This window comes from Ursus americanus, chromosome 18 (genome assembly GCF_024610735.1).
Source record: "Ursus americanus isolate L20-20 chromosome 18, mUrsAme1.1.p, whole genome shotgun sequence".
Taxonomy (NCBI): domain Eukaryota; kingdom Metazoa; phylum Chordata; class Mammalia; order Carnivora; family Ursidae; genus Ursus; species Ursus americanus.
In genome coordinates, this window is record NC_142144.1 from 13060694 (window position 1) to 13084871 (window position 24178).

The window sequence follows — 24178 nt, forward strand, 5'->3', positions numbered from 1 at the left end:
CGCAGCCGGGCTGGAAACATTAGAAGGGACTGAGGCAGCGAGATGTCTAAAATAGGAAGACGCCGGGACGATTGGCCTGGCTGCCGGCGACGCTGGCTGCGGAGATCTGGCCGGGGCTGTGCAGATGGAAAAGCTAAGAGGTAAGGCTGAGCTGGGGCTTAGCATCTGGAAGCTGGCTCTGGGGCCCCAGGGTCTGTGGGGAGGTGCGGGGGAGGGTGGCAGGCTGACCCAACGGTGGGAAGGGCTGGGGGGGCTCGGCTCTGTTCACCACCCAGTGCCCAAACCCCAGGGGCTTCTCCCAGGCCCTGCTGGAACTTCCCACTCAAATCTGTTCTACAGACATTTCCTGCAGCGCGGGGGATGCAGAACTGACTCATCCATCCATTCAGTTAGTCATTAACTTTTTTCTGAGCATCTACTCCACGCCAGACACCGCTAGGTGCTGGGTTAACAGCGGGGAGCAAGGCGGCGTCTGGCCTCGTGGAGCGCACAGGTAAGCAAGTCATGGCACGGCGGTGGGGGGAGGGGGGAAGTGCTGCAGAAACAGAGAGCAGCGATGTTTCCCCCGGGGGGGGGGGGCAGTGGGAGGTGGTCAGGGAAGGCTTCCTGGAGACACCAGCACCTAAGGATGAGTAGGAGTCGGTCAGGTGAAGGAGGGAGCGAGGGGGAAAGGCGTGCCAAGTAAACGGAGTGATCATGGAAGAGCCTTGAGCTGACAGCGTACGTGGGGCGTTCAGTGCCCCCAGATAAGTTCCGGGGGGTTGGAACGGAGGCTGAAGGGGAGGTACAGAGAGGTGGAATCAGGGAGGGAAGCAGGAGAGGGCCAGGCAGGGCCTCACGGGGGGATGGTCTCAGGCCTGACCCCGAGGACAGTCTGTGGGAATGACACTTTCCCAGTTGTCTTTAGAAAGGCCCCTTTGGCTCCTGGAGCAACAGGAGCGGCTGGAACGCTGGGTACCACTCACCGAGCGGCCACCAGAGCCAGGCACTGTTCTGAGCCTTTACCCACATGGTCTGGTACGCTGCTCACGGGTCACTCTGGCAGAAATGCTGGCCTTCCTGTTTTACAGATGAGGACAGTGCAGCTTAGACAGGGGAAGTGACTTGTCCAAGGCTGGGGGTGGCCTCCAGGGCAGGCCAGGGCCCCAGAGAAGTTACAGCCTTGGTGCTGAGAGGCAGCGGGGAGGACAAACATGCAGAGTCATTCAATCTGCATTCAACCCAGAATACAGACCAAGGCCATAGGCTTGTGGGAGAAATGTGTCATTTTGGCACAATCAGGGAAGGCTGTCTGGGGGAGGAGGCATGTGAACCGGACAGCGGGAGAAGAGCAGGATTTGGATGGGCTGAGCAGGGGAAGGTGACGGCATCCCAGGCAGAGGGAACGGCACCGGCAGAGGCATGGAAGGTAACAAGCAGTGGGAATGACAGGTCACTGGGAGAAGGTCAGGGAGATGGGCTGGTTGGGGCTGGAGTGAGGAGGACCTGGAATGACAGTCTTGGAGCTGGCATCAGGCAGCCTCAGAAGGCATTCTAGAGAATGGCCTCCTTTCTAAGGAATGCCTGGGTATTCCCACTAGCAGCCCCTTCCCAGTCTGTGTAACGCTCTGCGCTCTGCGCTAAAAGCAGGAGAAAGCTCTCATACATAAAACAAACAAAGCAGGAGAAAGCTTTCCGCCCCCCAGCGCTGTGAGGACACCAGAAGCTGCACCTTTGTGACCAGCTTTTTGGAGACATGCATGGTTCTGGTGCCCAGGCAGAGGGGCATCAAGAGGAGGGAGCTGGGGGGCAAGGGGACAAGCTGGGAGGCTGGCAGGAGGGCCCAGGCCAGGGATGGCAGGAAGTCAATACCCACCTGGGCCCCTCCCTGCCACCTTGTCCTGCCCAGCTGCTCCCACAGCAGCCAGTGGCTGCTGACGTGGTCAGACCAGCCTCGGGGTCACCCCTTACCCCTCCCTCCAACCTTGGCTGCCAGAGCTCCCAGCTTCCAGCCTCCCCCTGCCTTAATTACAGGGAGGTCAGGCCCTACCCAGACAGCTGCAGGCACCCAGCTTGCTAGCTCTCTGACTCAGTGGGGGTGGGGTGGGGGACAGGCTGCCGTGTGGGGAGGGATCTAGGACTGAAAGGTCGGGCCCTGGGACCACCAGCCAACAAATGAACACAGGTCCAGCTCTCTTGTCAGCTCTCCGGGGCCCTGAAACTTTTGGGGGTTCTGGGGTCACATTCTAGGTAGAGTGGGAGGTCGCTGAGATAGACCCATGCAGACTCTGCCGCTTACTAACTGGGAGACAAGAGCTAGGACCCTTGGGGGTCTCACTGGTGGGATGGGGCTCTCCACAGTGCTTCCTCATGCAGCCATCTGAGCCTTAGGGCAGGACCAGGCCGGTGTGTGTCAAGTCCTCCGTACAGGGTAATGCTCATTCTTATCCAAACTTTGATCATCCTCACAGCCTAGCTGAGGGGTAAGGCAGGTGGGGGAGAATACAGCCCATTGTACAGTCAAGGAAGCTGAGGCTTTGAAAGCAGGGACTCACCTTGAGGGTCTGGGGCGGGCTCAGGAAGCCCCTCTCACGACGCCCCAGGACCGACTGAGAGCGGGAGGTGGGGCTCAGTGGGAAGGGGACCTGGGCTCCAGGTCTGGCTGGGCCCCCAGGCAGCAGTGTGGCCCAGGGCCAGGCACTTCCTTCCCTGGCCAGCACTTTCTCACAGGTCAAGGTCAGAGCTGGATTAGCCAGGCGGCTCCCACACCTTCCCAATTCATTTCTCTGTTTTCATGAATTAGATATGTTTCCGTGCAACCAGAGCTCGGAGCTCAGGGATTCATTTACAATCAATGTGTCTTGAGCACCGGTCTCCCTGTCCTTCCCCTGGTGACACAACAATGCAGAACAGATCTGTCTCCTGCTTAGCAGCTGCGTGGGAGCTGGGCGGCACCTGCTTGGAGCCTCTGCCCTACTGATGGACACTGAGGTTGTTGCCAGTCATTCTGGCTGAGAAACAACACTGTGATGGGTATCTCGAGCATCTGTCTCATGACCTCCCCAGGGTAAAACCCTACATGTGAACTTTTAGGGTCCAAAAGTGCCAGCATTTGTACCTTCCTGGAGTGGCAACAAAGGGTATTCCAGCCCCATCTGGTTCTTGGACTCATGCTACCAACAGTTACTGAGTACTGCCTTTGTGCGTGGCTCTGCTAGGGGCTGGGATGGCCTTGGTCGTGCTCTTGTGGCAGTGACGTGCTAGCTGGGGGGAGACACATGCAGCGTCAGACAGAGAGGAGTGCTCGTCAGGGCCACGTGACAGCTGGCCCTGCTTGCAGCCAGGTGATCAGGGAAGACACCTTCGAGGGGGTGACATCTGAGCAGTGACCAGACCAGCGTGTTCGGGGAAAGCAACCAGCAGTGGGCAAAGCTACTGAAAAGGCCCTGAGATGGGAGTGAGCTTGGGGAGCGGGAAGGACAGAACAATGACTTGTGTGGCTGGGCCTGGGTGGACAGTCAGGGGAACCGTCCCAGAGAAAAGAAAGGGCACAGAGGTCACTTCGTGGAAGGCCTTGTGGCTGGGGGAGGGTGGGAGCCACTGCAGGCTGAAACAGGAAAGGGACATGGAAGGCTGCTTCGAGCAAGGTGGCCCAAGGAGGACTGGAGTGGACGGATACCTGTAGGGCCATGGGTGCTGCTGCACGATCAGACGTGGAGGAAGGGACAAGAGACAGGTCCAGGAGGACTCCAAGGCTTTCAGATTGGTTTAGGGAGCTGGGGGAGACCCAGGAGGAGGGGGTTTGAGGATGGAGATGTCGAGCTGTGTTGCGGGAAATTCCCACAGACATGTGGAGATGTCCAGGAGGCCGTGGCTGCAGGCTGGCGCTGGGTGGAGCAGGGGGGCCAGTGGGTCTAGATGGGGGCGCTAAAGCTCCGGACGCAGCCCAGCGCGCCAGCCCATGGCACGGCCCTGCTCCGGCGGCGGGAATCCCCTGGTTCCAGATATGACTTGTCACTCTGTGTAAAGAAAGGGAACTAGGAGTCACTGATGGCAACTGGCCCCAAGTTGTGACCACATGGAGAGAAGTCGGCAGGAAGGAGCAGGAAGGGGAGCTCGACAGTGGACTCCTGGTGGTCAGCCGATCGGTTGGCTTCCCTGCTGGGGACGATGCTCTGTCTGCACCACTCTCTCTCTCCGCCCCTGCCACAGCCTAAGCTGGACTGAGCCGGGGAGCTGGAGACCTAAAGCAAGAATTGAAGCCCAGGGATGTGAAGGCTAGAAGAGTGTATGTACAGGGAGCATCTGGTTAGCAGAATCAGAAAAGCCCTTGCAGAGGAGGGGCCAGCCGAACGGGGCTGGGAGGGACGAAGAGGAGTTCGCCAGGCAGATGCAAGGAGTAAGGGCAGGCAATGCCATCCCACGTAGCAGCCGGCATTCTGGGCCATGAGAGCTTTCAAGTCCTTCCCTGCCCTGAGTTCCGGTTTTCTAGCTAAATCCTGCTGTTCAAACCCAAATGGAGCCCGGCTCCATTTGGTGCCTGGCTCCTCCTGGGTCTCTAAGCTGACCGCACGGCCCCTTTCCAGAACACAAACCGAAGTGGGCCAGAGTCCCCCCGGGAACTACCTGGCTGGGTTTTTCGGGCGAGGACAGGTAAGCCGGCCAGGTCCAAATCCCAGCTCCCCATGTACCAGCTGGGCTACCCTGGGCAAGTGATGCCACTTCTCAGAGCTTCAGTTTCCTTTTCTGTCTTTGTAGGGTAAGGACAGCCCCGGAGGGCTGGCAAGAGTGACTTAATGCAGATAGAACTTAGAACAGGGCCAGCAGAAGCACTCCTCCCTCCTCCCCTCCTCTCTCCCTGCCTTCTCTTCCCTCCTTCCCCCTCTCCCTCTCCCCTCCCTCCCCTTGGGCCCTTCCCTCCCTCTCTGTCCTCTACCACCCCTTCCACTCTCCCCCTGAGGCCTGGTCATTTCCTCTGCTTGGGCCGAGATTCCCCCAGAGGCTCACCCCATCTACAGTAAGGTCTCTGGTCAAATACCAGCTCCCTGACCACCTTCTCTAAGATATCATGCCCCCCCATCACTCTCTATCCATCCCTGCCCCCCAACTTTTGGGTTTTCTTCCTGGCACTTAGCATCCTGGCACTTAGTATATATTTGTGTAGTGATGCTTGCTCTGGCCTCCGTGAGAGCCACCTTTGGTGGCCCTACTTTCCCTCCTGCCCCCTGCCCCGGCCCCGAACAACTGTCCTTCACCATCTCCTGGGTTTAAGGAGAGGGGTGGCTCTGCTTTTGTGGCTCACTGAAAGGCCTCAGAACTGAGGGTTGGCAACTTTTGCCAAGTCATGAGCCAGCCAACGGGGCATGAGGGCACGTCACGGGCTGGCCCTGTCATCGGCTCCCCCGGGGGAGGAGCGGCTGGGCTCCTTCTCAACAGGGCAGCCCCGGTGTGGTGCACGGGGCCCTTGGGAAGTTTCCATGTGCTCTCCGAGAATCCTAACCACCGTCCTGAGGACAGCAGGACTCAGGGACCAGAAATGCTCATCGACCTCACATGGGCCCGAAATCTGGGGCCGGATGAGAAATTTGAGTCCTCTGTGGCCCTGTCGGGAAGGTTGGTAACTTGCCCCTGGTGGCCACAGCAGGCTCCAAGGCCCGGACTCCTCAACCACAGTGTGCGCCGTGGCTTCCTCCTGCTGCGCAAATGTGACGCCGAATTCTCATTAAAGAACCAGCTCCTTCCCGGAAGGAGGCAAGCTCTTAGTAAATGCCTGGAGTTTGGGGATTTCCAGGCCTGAGAGGACGAGGACGGTGGTCACGGTCCCCAGGGTTCTGCGAAATCATCGATTTCGTGATGAATCGTGGGGCTCCATTGAGCCACCCCGGAGGCCAGGTCCCAGGGCCCTGCCCCGCGTTCGGGCCGGGTAGCCCTGCAGACATTGGCACGCTCCGCATGTGGGCGGCAGGGTGCAGACACAGGCTGGCAGGACGTGGGGGGGGTGTCTTCAGCAGCCGGCTAGGATAGTGCTCTCCGTCTTCTCCCCAAGCCCCCAGATCTCGGCCCTGTGCCTGGCACCGAAGTGCCTAGTCATTGCCCTGAGAGAACACCAGGCTTCCAAGAGCCCCAGGTCGGAGGCTCACCCAGGGCAGCCCCCTGAGAGGGCGGGAGTCGCCTCCATAACATTCTTGATCCAACCTCTGCTTGCTTACCTCCCAGGATGGGGAACTCACTCTCTGCCAGGCAGTCAATTCCCTCTGCTATGTCCTCCTGCTGCTCTGCATTGGCCTTCCTTTGCTCTCCACGGTCACACAGAGTGGTTCTGCCCTGGGAAAAGCCCCTGTATCATGAGAACCCCCCCCCCCCGCATGAGCTCAGCTCACTGCATTCCCCCTGAACCTCACCCCCCACTCCCACCCCATGCTTCCTGGCTAGTTTTCAGGTTTTGTGGTGAGTCGGGAAAAACCATGAAGCCTGGAAGCACTTTACCCACAAAGCAATGACGGCTGACGGCAATTCATGCCATTCGGCCGACTTGAGCCAGAGACTGTGTCAAGCACCGGAAACCCAGAAATGAATCAGTCCTGTCCCTGAGGATCCCCACCGGGATAGGGGTGGGAGGGTGCAGGGGCAGGCGTACCTGGGCATCAGCCAGAAGAGGGGGGTCAGCAGAGGGCGCTCTCCCCGCTGGTCACAGGGGAGTTTGCCAGGATCTTTCAGGATGACTAGTTTTCCAGCAGGTAGACAAGGGGAGGTGGCAGAGAGAGAGAGAGAGAGAGAGGGAGAGCATAGAGGTTGCACAGACCCCAGAGCAAAGGCCAAGTAGTGGGGCCACCTAGCCGACTGATTTGCTTGGGACCGAAGTTATCGGGGATCAGCGCGTTTTATCTGTAAAGGGCTGGACGGTGAATACTTGGGGTTCTACAGGCCATCCAGCCTCCATTCTATTTCTCAGCTCTGCCATTGGAGCTCGGAAGCAGCCAGAAAGGATACACGCATGAATGAGCATGGCTGTATTCCAACAAAACTTTATTTGTTGACACTGAAATGTGATTGTCACATAATTTCCTTGTGTCATGCTATTCTTCCTTTGATTACTTCCCAGCCATTTACAAAGGCAAAAAGCATTCTTCGCCCATCGGCTGTACGAAAACAGCTGATGGGCTGGATCTGGTCCGCAGGCCCTAGTTTGCTGACCCCGCCCTCCCTGCTCTGTGTGTTCGGGAATATTGGGAAATTGTGTTCAAACGTTGGGTAGACGTGAGCCTTGAAAGCCAAGGTGAGGGTTTTGAGGTTGGTTTGGTCTCTGCTTGGTTACAGATCCCACACCCACCGCCCTGGGGGAACTCACCACTCCCCTATCTACCCACCTTCCCACCCAACCCAACTGCCACCAGATCAAATGCTGAAATGTACAGTGGGACAATTTCTTTAAAAATGCGTGTCCAGTGACAATACCAGCTTATTGTGAAAAGAAAAGTTGGTAAAGTACAGAGACTAATAAGGACATTTCCCTTCCAATCCCACTGTGTACCAGGGGTGACCACGGTTAGGAGGTGGGAAAGTGTGAGCCCCACCTCTTTCCTGTGCACACGGACACGTACACAGATGCACACACACGCGTGCGCACACACACACGCAGAGTACGCGTTTCCTCGCACCACACGTAGCACATTCTATATAACGGATCTTTTGTCACTTGGCAACTCAACCCCGAATCTTCCCTCCTCAGCACACGGGTGCACCTCCTGGACTCTTGTACTGGCTACCGAGCAATCTTCACCAGCGGGGCTCCACTGGGGGACAACCAGGCTGGTCCGTGGGTCACAGGATGACCTTCTCGGCACACATAGCTCTTCCCGCGTGCCCGTGCTGGCCTTCCTGATGCAGAGACGCCCAGGAGCAGAAGGGCCGCGTCAAGAGGCACGAGACCTTAACATTTGGATCAGTGTGGCATTCTGGAGCACTTTGTCCTCACTGCCGGGAAAAAGCAGTGTAAATCTTCTGGGGCCTGGGGAGTCCTACACGGGCCAGTCAGGATCTCAGCATCTCAAGTGCTCCTAAATGACTGTGGGTTCCAGAGGCACGGACTTGCCTCCTCTTGCAGAGTCGGAGCCGGGATGACACCTGACGGTCAACGCCTTGATCCATCCCTCCATCTACCTGTCCACATATCCCTCTATCTACCTACCCATCCATCTATCCCCCATCCCCCATCCATCCTCCCACCCATCCCCTACTCATCCCTCCCTCCCTCCCTCCACCCACCCATCCACTGACCCATTCACCCACCCACCCATCCCCCTACTCATCCATCCATCCCTCCCTCCCTCCACTCACCCATCCACTGACCCATTCACCCACCCACCCATCCCCCTACTCATCCATCCATCCCTCCCTCTCTCTCTCCATCCACCCACCCATCCGTTCATTCAGTGCTTGTTAAACACTAATGGTGGCTTGAGTACTCTGGTGGTGGTGGTGAATTTGCTAGATTTACATTCTAGTGGAGACAGAATACACACATATGGCATGTTGGGGAGGTGATAAGGCAGAACGAAGGGGCTAGAAAGTACTGGGAGTCAGGTTCTGCTCTCTAAGCAGAGATCTGCCAGCAGTGAGGGAAGAGCAGTGCAGATGTGGTGGGTGTGAGGGTCAAAGGCAGAGGGAACGGCCAGTGCAAAGGCCAAGAGGCAGGGATGTTCAGGGAACAGCATTGAGGTGGTGGAAGAGCAGGTCCTCTCCTGAAGGGCTCCCTGGCAGGGAAGGCTTGGCTCCTACTCCGAGTGAGGTGAGGGCCTGTGGAAGTTCTGGGAGGTGGGGGCTACCTGCCTTACAGCTGGCTGCTGGGCTGGAAATAGACCTAAGGGGGCCAGGGCTGAAGTGGGGACATGGGTCAGGAGGCCACCAAACTTGACCCAACTGAGCCAGGTGGTTGGGTGGAGGGGGAGAGAGGGTGGGACTTGGGTGTGTTTGGAAGGTAGCCACGAGCCTTCCCGACGGATTGGATGTGGGGTGATAAAAAGGGAGAAGGATGACAGCAAGGTTTAGGGCTTCGTGAACCAGGAGACTGGGGGCTATAGAAGAGGAGTGGTTTGGAGGAAGGGAGTTTGAACTGTGAGCTTGACCGAACTGCTAAGTTGGAGGTGGGAGCTAGCCATCATGTGCAGGGGTGAGGAGTAGGTCAGAGGGTGGAGACAGACCCCTGGGAGCTGTGGGCATGCAGATGGGATTTAAAGCCCTGTGCCTGATGCCAGCATCAAAGGAGAGGAGGTGGAGGAGAGAGGAGTCCTGGGGCTTGCAGACACCAGGGGGCAGGGAGATGAGGAAGAACTAGTCAAGCGAGCTAAGAAGGAGCAGCCTGTGAGCAGGAGGAGGGCCCAGAGAGCGGGGACCTGGGAGTCAAGGGGAAAAGAGATTTTGGCAAGGAGGACAGGACCACTAGGTCAGGTGGTGCCAAGCAGCCTAGCGAGCTGGGGACACAACACTGACCACCGGGTTTGGCAACACAGCTAGCCCCAGGCAGAGATAGGAAAGCCCAGGTAACCGCAGGAGCCCTAAGGAAGAGCACCAGACCTGGGAGGGCTTCCTGGACGAAGGGATATCTAAGCAGAAACTGGAGGGACACAGATGCATTTGCCACGTAGAAAGGGGGTGTCCAGGCTGAGGGGTCAGCACAAGGTCAAGAGGAGGGAGCAGTCAGCTTGTTTGGGGAACTGAAAGTAAGAAAGTCTGGCTGTAATGTGGAGTGCGGGAGGGGAGAGGGGCAGATGCCGAGAGAGTGCTGTCCTCACTGGACCCTGGAGAGATCAGCAAAGCAGATGGTGGGGTCCTTGATTAGAGACCAGGCTCTGGGGGTGGGTGAGTGGTGGGGGTGCAGCGTGGGGAGCGAGGAACCAGGAGGAGAAACAATTTGGAGAAGGGCGATGAATTTGATGAGTTTAGGGTGCCGAGGATGTTCAGGGGGAAATGTCCAATGTCAGTGTGGCATGTGGGCTGGACATCGGGGTCTGGGAGGGACCGCCTGTGCAGGAAGGACGCTGGGCAGAGCTGGGTGGAGCTGAGCCACTCACCCATCTCTCTCTTTGGAGCAGCTGCAGGCCAGCCTGTGTCCAGCCACATGCTGCATGCTGGGGAGCACCCCACCCCCGCAGCTTCTCGCCATTGTGGTTTTTCTTGCCTGGCAGCAGGAGCCCGAGGGGAGCCCAGCAGTTCCTCTGAATGAGCTGTTGTAACTAGGCCTGGTCCCTCCCGTGCCCCTCCCATCTGCAGCCCGCAGAGTGCCTTTGCCATATCCCTCAGACACCACAAAAGGAAGGGGCCCCCACTATTCCATGCACACTCTTGGACATTCAAGGCACAGTGACTTACGGAGCACCTAGTAGATCCCATCCTAGCCGTGGGAGAGCAGTGATGACCCAGGGAGACTGGCTTCTGTCCTCAAGGGGCCCACCGACCTCTAGGGGAGGCAAACAATAAGTGTATAATTAGAGTCCAGTGTGGTATTTGGAGAGAGAAGCTTGGGGTGGGGGCAGCAGGGATCCCAGGGGCTTCTAGAAGGAGGCAACATTTAAACTATAGGTCTGAAGGATGATGAGTCAGAGCTAGACAAGAAAAACTGGGGGGTGGAAAAGTATTTGAGTGAATGGGTGAATGGGAACAGCCTGTTGAAGGCTCAGAGGTGAGCCAGCACGCCAGGTGGGAGGGAATGGAAGGATTCAGTGTGCTGGAGCATGGGGTGCCTCCAGGTGGCAGTGGTTTGGGGGGCAGTGTGGTGATGGTAAAGAACCTCAGGAGTCAGGCTTAGGAGCTTGGACTTTCTCCTGAGGGCAATGGGGAGCCATGGAATGTCTTAAGCAGACAGCGATACGCTCAGATTTACATGTGGGAGAATTGATACGCTCAGATTTACATGTGGGAGAATTCAGAGCCAGAAATCAGAAACACCCAGTCTTAGCCCAGAGAGACCCAGGATCATCTCATCCAAGGCAAGATCCCCTTGACCCTCTGGTAGCTCCCTTGACAGGTGGAGTGGCTCAGTATGGCTTGCACACCTCCAGAGACCTAGAACTCACTACCTCTGGAGCTGGGCCCCAACGATGATGTGACAAGCCCTGTGAGAGCCCACAGGCACGCTGTGGGAATCCAGTCTTGTCACTGGGATGCACCGGGGCATTTCGCAGAGCACGGTGAGGTGGGCTGGGCGGCACCACGGCGTGGAAAATGCCCTGGCAGCTGGCGCTGGAATGCTCCGCGGCCACCTAAGGGGGCGATTGACTTGTTGCGTGCGAGCGCTCCGGATGCCACCTGGTAAGGCTGTCGGCAGGATGCTGAAGAAATAAATCTGTTCATGAAGATGCGCCGCCCCCTCCCCGCCGCGACATCACCCCACTCCCTCCCACCACCGCTCCCGCCCCTGCCCGGAGCGGCTGAGCCTGCCCCGCAGCGCCACCGTGTGGACGAGGCGGGTCACGACAGAAGGTCTGTCTCTTAACTGAGTACTAAGCGCAGGGTCAGGGAAGGAACCAGACTGGTCACTGGCCTTCCAGGCTGCAAGGCACACCAGGTCCTATTCTCCTTACATTTTTAAAATGTATTTTTCGGGGGCGCCTGGGTGGCTCAGTCGTTGAGCGTCTGCCTTCTGCTCAGGTCGCGATCCCAGGGTCCTGGGATTGAGTCCCACATTGGGCTGCTTGCTCAGCAAGAAGCTTGCTTCTCCCTCTCCCTCTCCCTGCTTGTGCTCTCTCTCTCTCTCTCTCTCTCTCTCCGACCAACAAGTAAAATATTTAAAAATAAATAAATAAATTTATTTTTATCAACTACAGCATAGAGACAAAAACAATAGTTATCTAATATATGTAAATGTTGTGAATCAGGTTGGAGTGAACACTATATGCTCCCCTCCCAATTTAAGATTTTTATTACCTCTGAAGTTTCTTCTGTGTGTTACTTTATTTTTCAGTTAAAAAAATACATTTATTTTCTCTCCTTTCTCCCCTAACTCTGGATTGATTTGGTATTTTTTTATTAGTACATGTTATTTCTTTATTAGCTTGCCAGTTTTCTAGTCTTTTAGTGCTCCCCCTAGAGATGACAATATGTATCCTTGACTTATTAAAGTCTAGTATAAATTAGTACTCTTACCACTTGCAGGAAAATGCAGGAACCTTAGGCCACTTAAAACTCCATTTACCCCCTCCTGACTTATACGCTATTGTCTTCTGGTGCCATCTGGTACTCTAATTCTTTATATATTTCAAATTCCACAAGAGAATATTATTATTGCTTTATACAGACAATATTGGTTTAGATTAACCATGTATTTTCTCTCTCCATTGGCCTTCATTTCTTCCTGCATCTCCAAGTTTCTGTCTGGGATCCATTTTCTCCTGCCTGAAAACCGTCTTTTCCTAATTCCTTTGATGGGGGTGAGCTGGTGACGAATTGCTACGGTTTTTATTTGCCTGGCATACCTCTGCTTCGTTTCTGTTTTCAAAGGGTATTTTTTGCTGGGTATGTACTTTCAGGTTGGCAAGAGAGAGCAAGAAAGGAGAGAAAAGTAACAGAAAATAAGTGGGACAAACAGAAAACAAACAAGAAGGTGGGAGACATAAAGCCAAATACGTCAGCAATTATATTAAATGTAAGCAGGTTAAATACTCCAACTGAAAGATAAGCATGACCACATTGGATTAAAAAATGAATAAAACCCAATCATATGCTGCTTACAAAATAGACATGTCCAATATAAGGATACGGAAATGAAGACAGGAAAAGGATGGAAAAAGTTATGCCATAAAATACCAACCCAAAGTAAACTGGTGTAGATACATTAATATCAGCAAAAGTAGAGTTTACAGTGAAAAACAGCAATGCTAAAGATAAAGAGAGTTATTCACAGCGGGGCAAAAATATGTTCAGTTTATCAAGCCGATATAAAAATTCTAAACTTGCATGCAACTAATAAGGTAGCTTCAAAATATATAAAGCAGAAATCAAGAGAACAAAAAGGCGAAATAGACAAATCCACAATCTTTCTTCAAGTAATTGACAGCACAAGGAGATAAAAAATTAGGGAAAACTTCATCTATCTACAGGAACATCACAGAAATGGTCCTGCATTCTTTTCACTGCATCTCACCAGGTGATTCAGGATTGTCACTTGACTCATTTCTGATAGCTTCATTAAGATGGTGTCTGCTAGGCTTCTCCACCGTAAAATTACTCTTTTCCCATTGGTAATTCATGAGCGTTTTGTGGGGGAGTTACTTTGAAATACATAAATATCCAATTCTCTATCAAACTTTCAACGTATTCACTTATTTATTGCTATCAGGACAGACTCATGGATTCCTGTTTCATTCAGTGGATTATATCAGTATGACCAAGACCGGTTTATTACTGTCAATATTTTGACACTCAAATATTTTCAGATGTGGCCAGGGGGCACTCCTTTTGATTTGTCCCCCTATTCTTCATACACTTGCTTACTTTGGGGCACAATAGGACATTTCAGGCTCATTTTGTATTTTCTGTGCCCTGAAATCAGTCATTTCCCTAAGGAGCCTTGACTCTTTTTAATGGAGAATGATATTTTTGCAATTTGTTTTTTAGTTCATTGGTTTATTTATTAGATTTTATTTATTTATTTGAGAGAGAGAGAGAGAGAGAGGGAGAGCATGAGGGGGGAGGGGCAGAGGGAGAGGGAGAAGCAGGCTCCCTGCTCAATCCCAGGATCCTGGGATTCTTATCTGAGCCTAAGGCAGACTAACTGAGTCAACCAGGCACTGGCTGCCCTTCCCCTACCCCCCACCCATGCTCACTCACTCTCTCTCTCTCTCAAATAAATAAATAAAATCTTTTTTTTAACTTTAAAGATTGATTTGAGAGAGAGAGAGCATGGGCCAGGGCAGAGGAAGAGAGACAGAATCCTCAAGCCCACTGAGGGCAGAGCCCAACGCACGGCTTGATCCCAGGACCCTGAGATCATGAGCTGAGCTGAAGTCAAGAGTCAGCTGCTTAATCAAATGAGCCCCCCAGGCACCCCTAATAGAAAATGGTATTTAGAAACCCACGAAGTGCACCCGCCACTCTTGGTGTGTCCCTGTTCTGAGGTCTCGGTGGACAGAGCTGGGAGTGCATGCGTGTTTAGACCGTGTATCCACAACCCCCCCTCCCACTCACATCTACATCCATTCGACACCTATGTGCAGACATGGACAACCAGAGCTCTAATTTCTGTCCGACACCACGAGGTCATTCTAATTTTCTCCCTTTCCATATTTGAAATCCCTTTCTCCAACGGTGAGAAATCTGGCTCCCATTGTTTTGTAATACTTTTGCTTCTCTTTATATATTGGATCGGTCCCTGGAGATTGGCTCTCTGTTGCTGTATAACAAATTCTCCCAAAACTCTGTGACTTGAAACAACAAAACCCACTTATTCCACTGCTCCTGTGGGTCAGGAATTTGGGAGCGGCTTAGCTGGGGATTCCGGCTTGCGGTCTTGCCTGAGTTCGCAGTCGGTGTCAGCCAGGCTGGGGTCTGGGGCTGGAGGGTTTGTTTCCGAGATAGCCCACTTACCCCACAGTCTGTCTTTCAGCAATTGCTAGAACAAGCAGAGAAGAAGTGAGTAAAAACTTCAAGTTGGTACAGGCTGTTGGCAGGAGGGCTCAGCTGAGTATCACGCAGACTGCTCTGTCGGGAGAATAAGCATGGCAGCGGGCTTTCCCAGAATGAGCGGTCCAAGAGAGAGCAAGGGGGACACAAGCATTTATTCCAGAGCAAGAGGGTTTTAGGTCCCTCCCAGGTCTAGGTTCTCAGATCCCTGATCTCAGGGCTCCCATCCTTCTCTGTCTTCTCCAATGCAGTCCAAAGTGGGCAGAGCCCACCTGCCCAGGATGCCCAAAGGGTATTGGAATGCATTTACTTCTTGTTCCAAGGCTTTCTTCCCACTAGATTATGAGCTCCTGGGCCTCGGTCTGCGTCCTGGGGGCCTGGTAGGGGCCAGGCACATGCTCAGTAGGTATGAGTGGATGGGATGACGACTGAATGCTCTGACCTTGGGATGGAGGTCAGGCAAGGGGTGTCCGAGATCTTTGGTAGACGGCACCTTCCCTCCCCACTCCCACGCCAGGTGGCAAGAATTCAAACCTCAGTAAATGTCTGCCTCTCTCTCAGTTTCAGTTACCTTTTAAGGGGGGTGTAGCCAGAACGGCCTGGCAAAGTCCTGGTGGGGGGAGCAAGCAGGGGCTGGAGCAGAAAAGCCTGGGGTAAGTGTGGACCCCGTGTGTGAGAGCACACTCACGGGGCTCAGGTTCTCCAGGGCCTGGGGACCCAGAGCCGGGGTGGAGGGTGGGAGTGGACTCCGTCCCCAGCTGAGGGAGCCTTGGCCATGGAGTCGGAAGAGCCCTTGGAAGCATCCTTGCGGAGTCTTGGGGGAGGAAAGCAGAGTTGCCATGGAAACCATCCCACAACAACCCACTCCACTTGGAGCTCACGGAGGTTCCCTGAATAAGAATTGTCATCTTGGGGCGCCCAGCCGGCTCAGACACTAGCGCGTGCACCTCTTGATCTCGGGGTCGTAGGCCCGAGCCCCACCTTGGGCGTAGAACTTGCTTGAAAAAAAGAAAAGAGAGGGGCGCCTGGGTGACGCAGTCGTTAAGTGTCTGCCTTCGGCTCAGGGAGTGATCCCGGGGTCTTGGGATCGAGCCCCACATCAGGCTCCTCCGCTGGGAGCCTGCTTCTTCCTCTCCCACTCCCCCTGCTTGTGTTCCCTCTCTCGCTGGCTGTCTCTATCTCTGTCGAATAAATAAATAAAATCTTAAAAAAAAGAGAGAAGAGACGAGAAGAGAACTGTCTTCTCCTTTAGGGGGCTGCTTCTTACCCGCAACTGCCGCTCACGGTGCGTGCTGGCTTGTTGCCTGGCATCTGCCTGCGGCGCCTACCGCACACGTTACCTCGGGAAGCCCGGCTCTCTCTGCTCTGGGCCTTTGCACGGGCATTTCCTCTGCCGACAACATGCTCTCCCTTCCCCAGCCTCACCTTTCTCTGGCGCTCTCTTGCCCGCCCATTGGGAGCGGGTGAAGGAATTTTCTCCTTTGGGGAACCTTCACTGATCCCCTCACTGTCCGGCCAGGGGCCCCTCTGGTGTTCCCCGCCCCCCCGCACTGCTCACGTGGGCCTACATCTCCGGATCTTGGGTCCACGAGTTCCTCAAGTGCAGAACTGGGGCCGGAAAGTGCTCGCGGAAGGAAGGAAGGAAGGAAGGAAGGAAGGAAGGAAGGAAGGAAGGAAGGAAGGAAGGAAGGATGGAAGGGAGGGAGGGAGGGAGGGAGGGGATGAACTCACAAACAGCCAGTTTCTGCAGAAGAGTCTAGAACACGGGCACGTCTTCCCTGCTCAACTCAGAACACCAAACTGTTGGGGCGCCTGGCTGGCTCAGTTAGTGGAACCCGCGACTCGAGCTCCGGGTCCTGTCAGCCCACCCAGCTTGCAACACCTCCTTTCTGGCCGGCAGGACCTCAGAGTCCAGACCCTTTTCTTTCACCTCTGGGGGTGTTTGCGAGGAGCGCGGGCTCCCCCTAGTGGGAGCCGGCCACAGTGGCCCAGGAGGCTGGCTCCCGGTCTAACAGAGAGGAATGGAGACAGAGCTGCAAGGTATATTCTAGGTGCCAGGCTCTGCGCTACGTTTTCTTTCTTTCTTTCTTTCTTTTTTTTTTAAGATCATATAATTTTTTATCTAAAAATTCTTTTTAATTTACCATTTTAGCTATTTTTAAGTGTACCATTCAGGGGCATGAAGTATATTCAGTCTTGTGCAACCATCACCACTACCCACCTCCAGAACTTCTCACCATCTCAAACCAAAACTCTGTACCCATTCAATGGTAACTCCCCATTGCTCTCTCCCCTCTGCCCCTGCAACCTCAGCTCTCCTTTCCGTCTCAATGAACTTGCCTACTCTAGGGACCTCACCTATGTGGACGCCTACAGTATTTGTCCTTCAGTGTCTGGTTCATTTCACTTAGCACAATGGTTCCCAGGTTCGTCCGTGTTGTCACGGGTCAGGATTTTATCCCGTTTTAATGCAGGCTGAATAATATCCCACTGCATAGGTACTCCACATTTTGTCTCTGCTTCATCTGCTGGGGGACGCGTGTGTTCTTTCCACCTTCAGATTATTGTGAATAAAGCTACTACGACCATTGGTGTACAGGTCTCGGTCCCTGCTTGCAATTCTTTGGGGTCCACCCCTGTGAATGGAACTGTTGGGTCGTATGGTGATTCTGACTGGTTTCCACGGCACCTTGTGCCTTATCTCAGGAAGCTCTGGCAGCACCCCTGGGGGGGGGGGCTGGGCCTGCCACTGAAATCCAGACGGACGAAGTAAAGGGTCCCAGGACCCTCGGCTAACAAGTGCAGAGTCATGATTAAAACCCGGATTGTGTCGGGCACAACAGTCCATGAACTGGCTCACGGGGAGGCCGTCACGGAGAGCAGCTCTCCTCTTCACTCTGCCTTCTTCCCCTGAGACCTCTCACCCAGCCCCAGAGCAACCCATTCCCATTTAGGACCAAAGTCGTGCTTTTCCTGAGCCATTGGTTCGTCTTCATTCATAGACTTTGGGATTGTGGCAGCGGCTATGACTGACCCCCCTTTATGCCACCTGCTAGTGGCTTAGAGCCAAGGTGTGGCCCTCCACAGCCAAAGTACGCCCCCTCGCAGCAAAAAACTTCACGCCGTGTAGCCCAAAACTTAAGCACTCACCTAACAGAAATATCCTTAACACTTAGTCCTTCAAAACTATACTCCCTTTGTTATTTTTTCAAGAATACTGTCTTTTCAAATGTATATCTGTATTTTTTCGTGTAAATACGTTATTTTGTTTTCTGTAACTCCTTGTTTTTAAAATGTATCGTTTTTCAAATCTACATTATAAGGACCTCTCTCCCTTGTGCATCCCGACAGGATTTCTGAAAAGATGTGGTGAGGGTGCGTGCGCGTGTGTGTGTGTGTGTGTGTGTGTGTGTGCTCTGTACCCTGGTGTAGAGAAACTTATAAACTCATGGGATAGAACAAAGATGAGTTATCACTTTGCCATGGCTGCTGGGTGCTTCCTGCATTTCTCTGTGCCTTTGTAGATGACAGAAGCCACCTTCCAATTTTCTGAGCCTGTGGTCTTATTTCCAGAACAGTCAATCCTTATGGTCTGTATTTTAACTTCATTCCCGCCTCCTCCGTGTTCCCATTCTTGTGTTTCTTTCTCCTTTTCCCACACCCTTATTCTCTGCTCTGGTGGTGCATTATGCATTCTTGGAAGTTGCCCGAGATCTTTTCTGCAGCAAGAGAGGGAACGAATCAACCCACCGGGTGGGCTACGGGGTTGCTGGACTCCTGGGCCCGGCTCCTTGTCCTTCCGCCACTAGCCAGTAGGTGGCACTAGGATGCTCCCAAATTTCCTACCAGGGTCAGGGCCAGAAGACCTCAGGTATTGGGTGGCCGGTTGGTGGAGGCCTTGGGGACTGCAGAGGAAAGGGTCAGGCCAGAAGACAGCTGAGACACAGCAGCATCCATCAGTATCCCACAGGCTGGGGTGATCTTGGGGCCTCCCAGGCTAATGACTGTCAGGTAAGTATTCTAGGTCAATGTCAGGAGTGAATGAGAGAATAGATCAAATGTGCTCAGGGCCTGGCGCACAGCAGGTGCTCAGGAAATGTCCATGATGTCCTGGAGGAATGGGTAGCTCTGCTCCTTATAGGGCCAGTGTCTGGGGCCCAACCCAGGACCATGCTGTCGCCCTGTATTTGTCCCCTGGCGTTGTGAGCCCCTCTCTCCTGGGGACAGACCCCTCCTTCCATGGTGAAAATCAGGGGGCGGAGAGAGATGGTAAGAACAGCGGCAGCTTGTCCCACTTCCCCTTGTCCTTCTGGTTCTTCTCCCAGAAGAGGAAGCCAGCGGGAGGGGCACTTTGCCAGCAGCCCCTGCGTCCCCAGCAACGAGCCTCAGGGGAATGAATAGCAGAAAGAACGTGAAAACTGGAGTTTACCACCGCTGCTCTGGTTAAAAGCCTGGACTTTGGCGTCAGTCAGAGCTCAGACAGGAGTTGGCATCCAGATTTTGCTGCTTTTTGGACTTTCTGACCTGGGGCAAATTACTTACTCTCCCCAAGCCTCAGCTTCCTCATCTGTAAAGTGGAGAGAGGAATTATCATGTTGATTCTGTTAGTAGGGTGTTCCGCCTGGCACTGGGCTCCCGTTCCAATCAACACTGCCTATCACTGTGGCTACCTTTCCAGGAGTGACCTGGGGGCAAGGACCTTGGTCCTGCAGGGCCTCGGTTTCCTTATTTGAAAAATGGGGGCTACAGATAACTCCCTCCCTGGGTTGTTGGGAGAATGAAGGGAGCCAGCACGTGTCGGTCCCTTGGACGGTGGCCAGCACCCAGAAGATGCCCTGTCACCATGGGCTGGATTGGAATCCTAAGAATCCAGGAATAGAAGGAAGTACTCTTTCTAATCCTTAGTAAATGTCCCCTCTAAGTGCCCTGTGTCTGCTTGAATGCTTCCAGAGATGGAAGGCTCACCACCTCTGAGAAAGCTCTGCCTCTTCTATCTCTGTTAAGCTCTGACCATGACAACGCCCTTCTTTTTGTAGGGCTGGGATTCATTTCCCAGTAGTTTTCCACCCAGGAGTTCAATGTATTCCAAACCTTGATCTCTGGGGGCCATCACTAACCCCTCACTTCTTTCCCCATGACTTCTGCTAAATGGATTAGTCCTGCAGCCTGTGCAAAATTAGATTGTGGATCTGGCAGCCAGAGAGGGGGTGGGGTACAGCAGAAGTTGTCCTGTGGTTTAGGAGGGCAATTAACAACCTCCATGCCAGGCCTGGGATTGTCCTGCAGAGCTGGTGACTGGTGTGGGAGGCTGCTTCTGCTGGGACCAAGGACGTCCACAGTCAGAGTTCATGTTCATGGAGCCATTGGACACATTGACATGGCTGCCTGGTGCCCAAGGTAGCGCCCACTGCAGATGGGGAAACTGAGGCTCAGAGGGTAAGTGGCCAAACTGGGGGCTCTGTCTGTAGATGGGTTATTTGTTAATTCAATTGTTCTCTGAGCCCTTACTCTATGCCAGGCACTGCGTTGGGTGCTAGGGGTACTGCACGAGACAAAGGTGATTTTGTGCTTGGCTAGGGTAAGGGTAAGTAAAGAGGGAGATACAGAGGGGAAATCGTTTATCCTCCCTGGGAGCTGGAAAGATGCCTTCATCCAGCCATCTGTCTGTCTGTCCATTCATCCATCCATTCATTGCACAAACATGTACTGAGTGCCTAGAATCGGGGGTTCCCCAGAATTCAGGGAGTACCCGGTGACAGAGACATCAGGTACGTTTGCTCTCAACATCTCTTTCTTCTTGGGACAGTAGTTCCCTGATTCGCCTTTGGGGGACCTCATGCCCCAGTGCACGTGTTTCATAGTAGCAAACTCCGTATCCCTTCCTGGGGGCAGAACACACGATCTGAGCTAAACCCATCAGAGCTGTCCACGATTCTGGCTGTGACAATCAGCTCAGGGATGGGCCCGTGACCTAGGTCAGGCCAATCAGGACCAACAGGGCTCTTTTCCCAGAACTCTGGTTTGAGAGAAGGAGGAAGAGCCCTGTCCCTTCCCCCAGACTTGGTGTTGAGGTCATGGGAGCTGCTGGGGGGTCACGTCACGGAGCTGGAGAACGGAGCCAACCCTGATAAGGGGAGTCAGGGTCAGCCACTGCGGGGGTGTTGCTCGAGTCCTGAAGCCACTTACGCTGTGGCTGGATGTGTACAAGATGCGTGCCATTTTGCGTGTAAGCCAGTCTGGGGTTTGTGTCATTTCCAACAGAAGAGGCTGCCTGATTCTGGCACCGTCCTCTGCCGTGCTGACCCTGGGAGGGCATCACGGTCCTCAGCTTCTGTGGCCACGTCACCACCTCTTGCCTCCCCGACAGCTCCTGGCTCCGACCCCCTGCTCCCCAAGATGAGGGACACTCTCCTCAGCCAGCCTCCAGGAGGAGCGCGTCTCAACCAAGTTCCATTCTCCTTGGGGTCTCTCACGGCAGCCGAGCTCCATCCTCTGCTCTCACCTCTGCCCCCAAACTTGGAACAAACCCCTTGTCACTGAAGAATTCTTTCTTGGGCTGTCCCCCAAGGATCCTGCCCATGACAACATTTTCTGTGCTGGAAAATGGCCCCTCGGTCCTCACAAGACGCTCTCCCTCTCTCTCTAGAAGTCATCCTGCCACCACATCCCCTCACAAAGTTTGCCTGCTAAAGAGCTCCAGGCTCCCCCCACTCCTGCCGCTGCGGCTGCTGGGGTCTAGGACGGACCTCGCTGCAGCCTCTTCCCCCTGACATCCTGGCCTCCAGTCATCGTCATCAATGAAGGGGCACCCTTTGGGACTTGGTCACTTAAGAGATAATTCCTCCAACCTCTTGTTTGGGGGTAGAGCACTGTGGGCATACTTCTGGGTGTAGAGCAGGGGAAGAGGCTAGAAGTCCCACGGCTCAGGATGCGGTCCTGTTCTCTGCCGTGCTTGAGATCTGCAAGTGTTTGTGGTTCAATCCTCCAAGGAGACACCGATGCCCTTCTGTCCGTGCGTATAGCCACCTACGAACCCTGGGAACAACAGCTCTGTGTCCAGACTTCCAGTCTCACCTGGTCCCTCCAGGACCCAGGCCTCTTGGATTCTTCAGGACAGGCTGGCCCGGTCATTCTCAGCATCGCCTCTGCGGGCCCTGGAAGCTCTAGTCCCGAATGTACTCGCCACTTCTCCCTCGCCTCCCATCTTTCAAGGTGCTGTTGAAATCTTTTTTCTTCCCGTGCCTCCTGTCCCGGCTTCTTCGTCATTACGGGTGAGTTATACCTGCTTTATTCCTTCACTGTTGGTTTGGTGGGGGCGGAGTGGGGACAGGGCATCCATGGCGGGGGCCAATCCACCATGTCCAAGTGGCTCACAGCCAAAGTTCCAGAAAGGGTTGCCTCTACCTCCCACTCTCCTGAGGCACCTGGCTTCTGCCCCCACCACTCCGCAGAAATGTTCCCCATCAGGTCACTGGTAGCCAAAGCCACCTGACTACTTGGGCTTACCTGACTGGATACGCAGGTAGGTTTTCACACTTCCCAAATAGCTCTCCTTCTGACTCTCCCCTGCCCTAGCGTCCAGGGCCACACAGGGTCCTGAAGACCCATCCTGTGTTTCCCCAACCCCTGGCCTTGGCCTCTGGGTCTCATTTGCCAGCTTCCCTTCCTTCCGTGTCCTCTCAACTGTTACATTTCCCAGGGTGCCAGCCTCAGTCTCCCTCTTTTCCCACCTTGTGTGGCTTCTCTGAGCACATTCCTCCTCTCCTATGGTCTCAGTGGTGTTACTACAAATGCTAGTCTACTCCGGCCTCCTGCCCCGGCCCCTCCCCTGAATTCCAGACCTCCAACTCTGGTGGTCTCCTGGACGCCTCTTCTAGAAGGACCCTCAGGCCACCCGGGCTCCCTGTGTCCAAAGCTGGACTTGGCCCCTGGCTCCTTCCTAACCTGCACCTCCCCCTTTGCTCCTCGCTCAGGAAAGGTCACCACCATCCGTCTAGTTGCCCTGACATGTGGATGCCAACCTTGACTGCCCCATTTTCTCAATTTCCACACTCAGTTGGTCACCAAGGCCCATTGGCTTGACCTCTGTGATAAATCCCCGTCTGCCTACCCCCTCTCCATCCTGCCAGCTTCTCTCTTGGCTGGCCTCCCCGCCTTTAGCCCAGCCCTCTTCCTTCCACATGCTGCCCATCCCCTGTTAAAATGCAAATAGCATCATGTCCTCCCCTCCTGAAAAGCCTCTGATGACTCCCCACTACCTAGGAATTAAGTCCAAATTGCCCCAAGGCTAAAGTTGCCGGATTTAGCACACAAAAAAATACAGGATGTCCAGTTAAATTTGAATTTCAGATAAACAATGACTCTGTGTGTGTGTGTGTGTGTGTGTGTGTGTGTGTGTGTCCCGGTCCCGTGCAATATTTCACATCTGGACCCTTTCCACACATCCCCCTTCAGTTCTTGTATGCTGTAGCTCCCATCTGACCCTCAGGAGAGACTGAACTGCTTGAAAATGAACCTCCCCAAATGGGTCAGACATGCTCTGATCAATAGGCTCCTCTTACCTGCTGTTTCTTCCACCAGAAACGCCATGTCCCCTTCTTGTCCTGGCCAACCTGTCTCCGTCTCTTGGGTCTCAGCACACTGGGGTCCCCTCCTCCCGGGAGCCTCTGAGCTCCTTCGTCATGGATCAGGCTCCTCTCCTGGGTGACCAGAGGCCCCTGTGTTTCCCTGGTTGCCAGCACTTTACCCTCTGTACCATCATCCAGTTTGCTCTTTGTCTCTCTCCCCTGCAGACGGGGAGTTGCCAGGAACCTTCCCCGGCCTGCATCTGGCCCAGCCGGCATGGCCCCATCCAGCTGGATGCTCCCGAGGGCCCAGAGCCTTGGCCAAGTCTCAGCTCTCTTCTCGCTCTCTTGGCCTGGGTCCCAGCCTGATGGTTCACACTGCCGGCTCGCCTGAGTTCCCATGAAAAGTAGCCTCCACCCCTAGCCCCCTGCCCGGGGCCAGATTACAACTTGCTGAGACAATGGAGGCTCCGAGCCAAACTTCCAACAGGCCTGCCGTTAAGCCCCCCCCTAGCATCTGCCTGTAGATCTGGGGACAGATGCTGGCAGCCTTAGCCATGGCTCTCTCACCGTGGGTATGCCAGGGCCTTTGCAAGGGTGGAGTGGAGGGAGCTTACCCCTGAAGTCAGGACACCTGGGTTTGAATCCCAGCCCTGCCCCTTTGTAGCTGCCTGGAGACGGGGCAAACAAGCACCCCCTTGAGCCTCAGTTTTCTTGTCTACAAAATGGGTATAATAAAGCTCACCTCACAGGCTATGCTGTCAAAGAAGAGTCCTGACCTTCACTTGTGTTTCTCAAAGCTGGTGGTAGCAGAAGCGGAGACCAGAGCTCTCCTGGTAGATTTCTTCTCCCAGAATCGCCACGAACCTGCCCTTGAGGGGCATTATCAGACCCCCAGCACAGGTCCTAGACGGCACCTCCCTGGGAAAACCACCTCCGAATCAACAGCCCAGGTGAACGCCGTAGAGACGATGAAGCAAGCTGAAGGCGTGGCGAGTGAGGAGGGAGGCAACTGAGGA

At 54.4% G+C, this 24178-nt stretch overlaps 2 long non-coding RNA genes across 2 annotated transcripts; one reads left to right on the forward strand and one right to left on the reverse strand.

The window, feature by feature from the left end:
- The first annotated feature begins 6 nt into the window (after window positions 1-6).
- On the forward strand, window positions 7-9847 carry LOC123788008 (uncharacterized). Its single transcript, XR_006778393.2, has 3 exons — window positions 7-140; window positions 340-493; window positions 7709-9847. It is a non-coding gene; the product is annotated as an uncharacterized LOC123788008 (long non-coding RNA).
- Window positions 7816-23430, reverse strand: LOC123788009 (uncharacterized). Its single transcript, XR_006778394.2, has 5 exons — window positions 23157-23430; window positions 14314-14584; window positions 11055-11306; window positions 10348-10435; window positions 7816-7953 (listed from the first exon to the last, which is right to left on the reverse strand). It is a non-coding gene; the product is annotated as an uncharacterized LOC123788009 (long non-coding RNA).
- Between the last annotated feature and the right edge of the window lie 748 nt (window positions 23431-24178).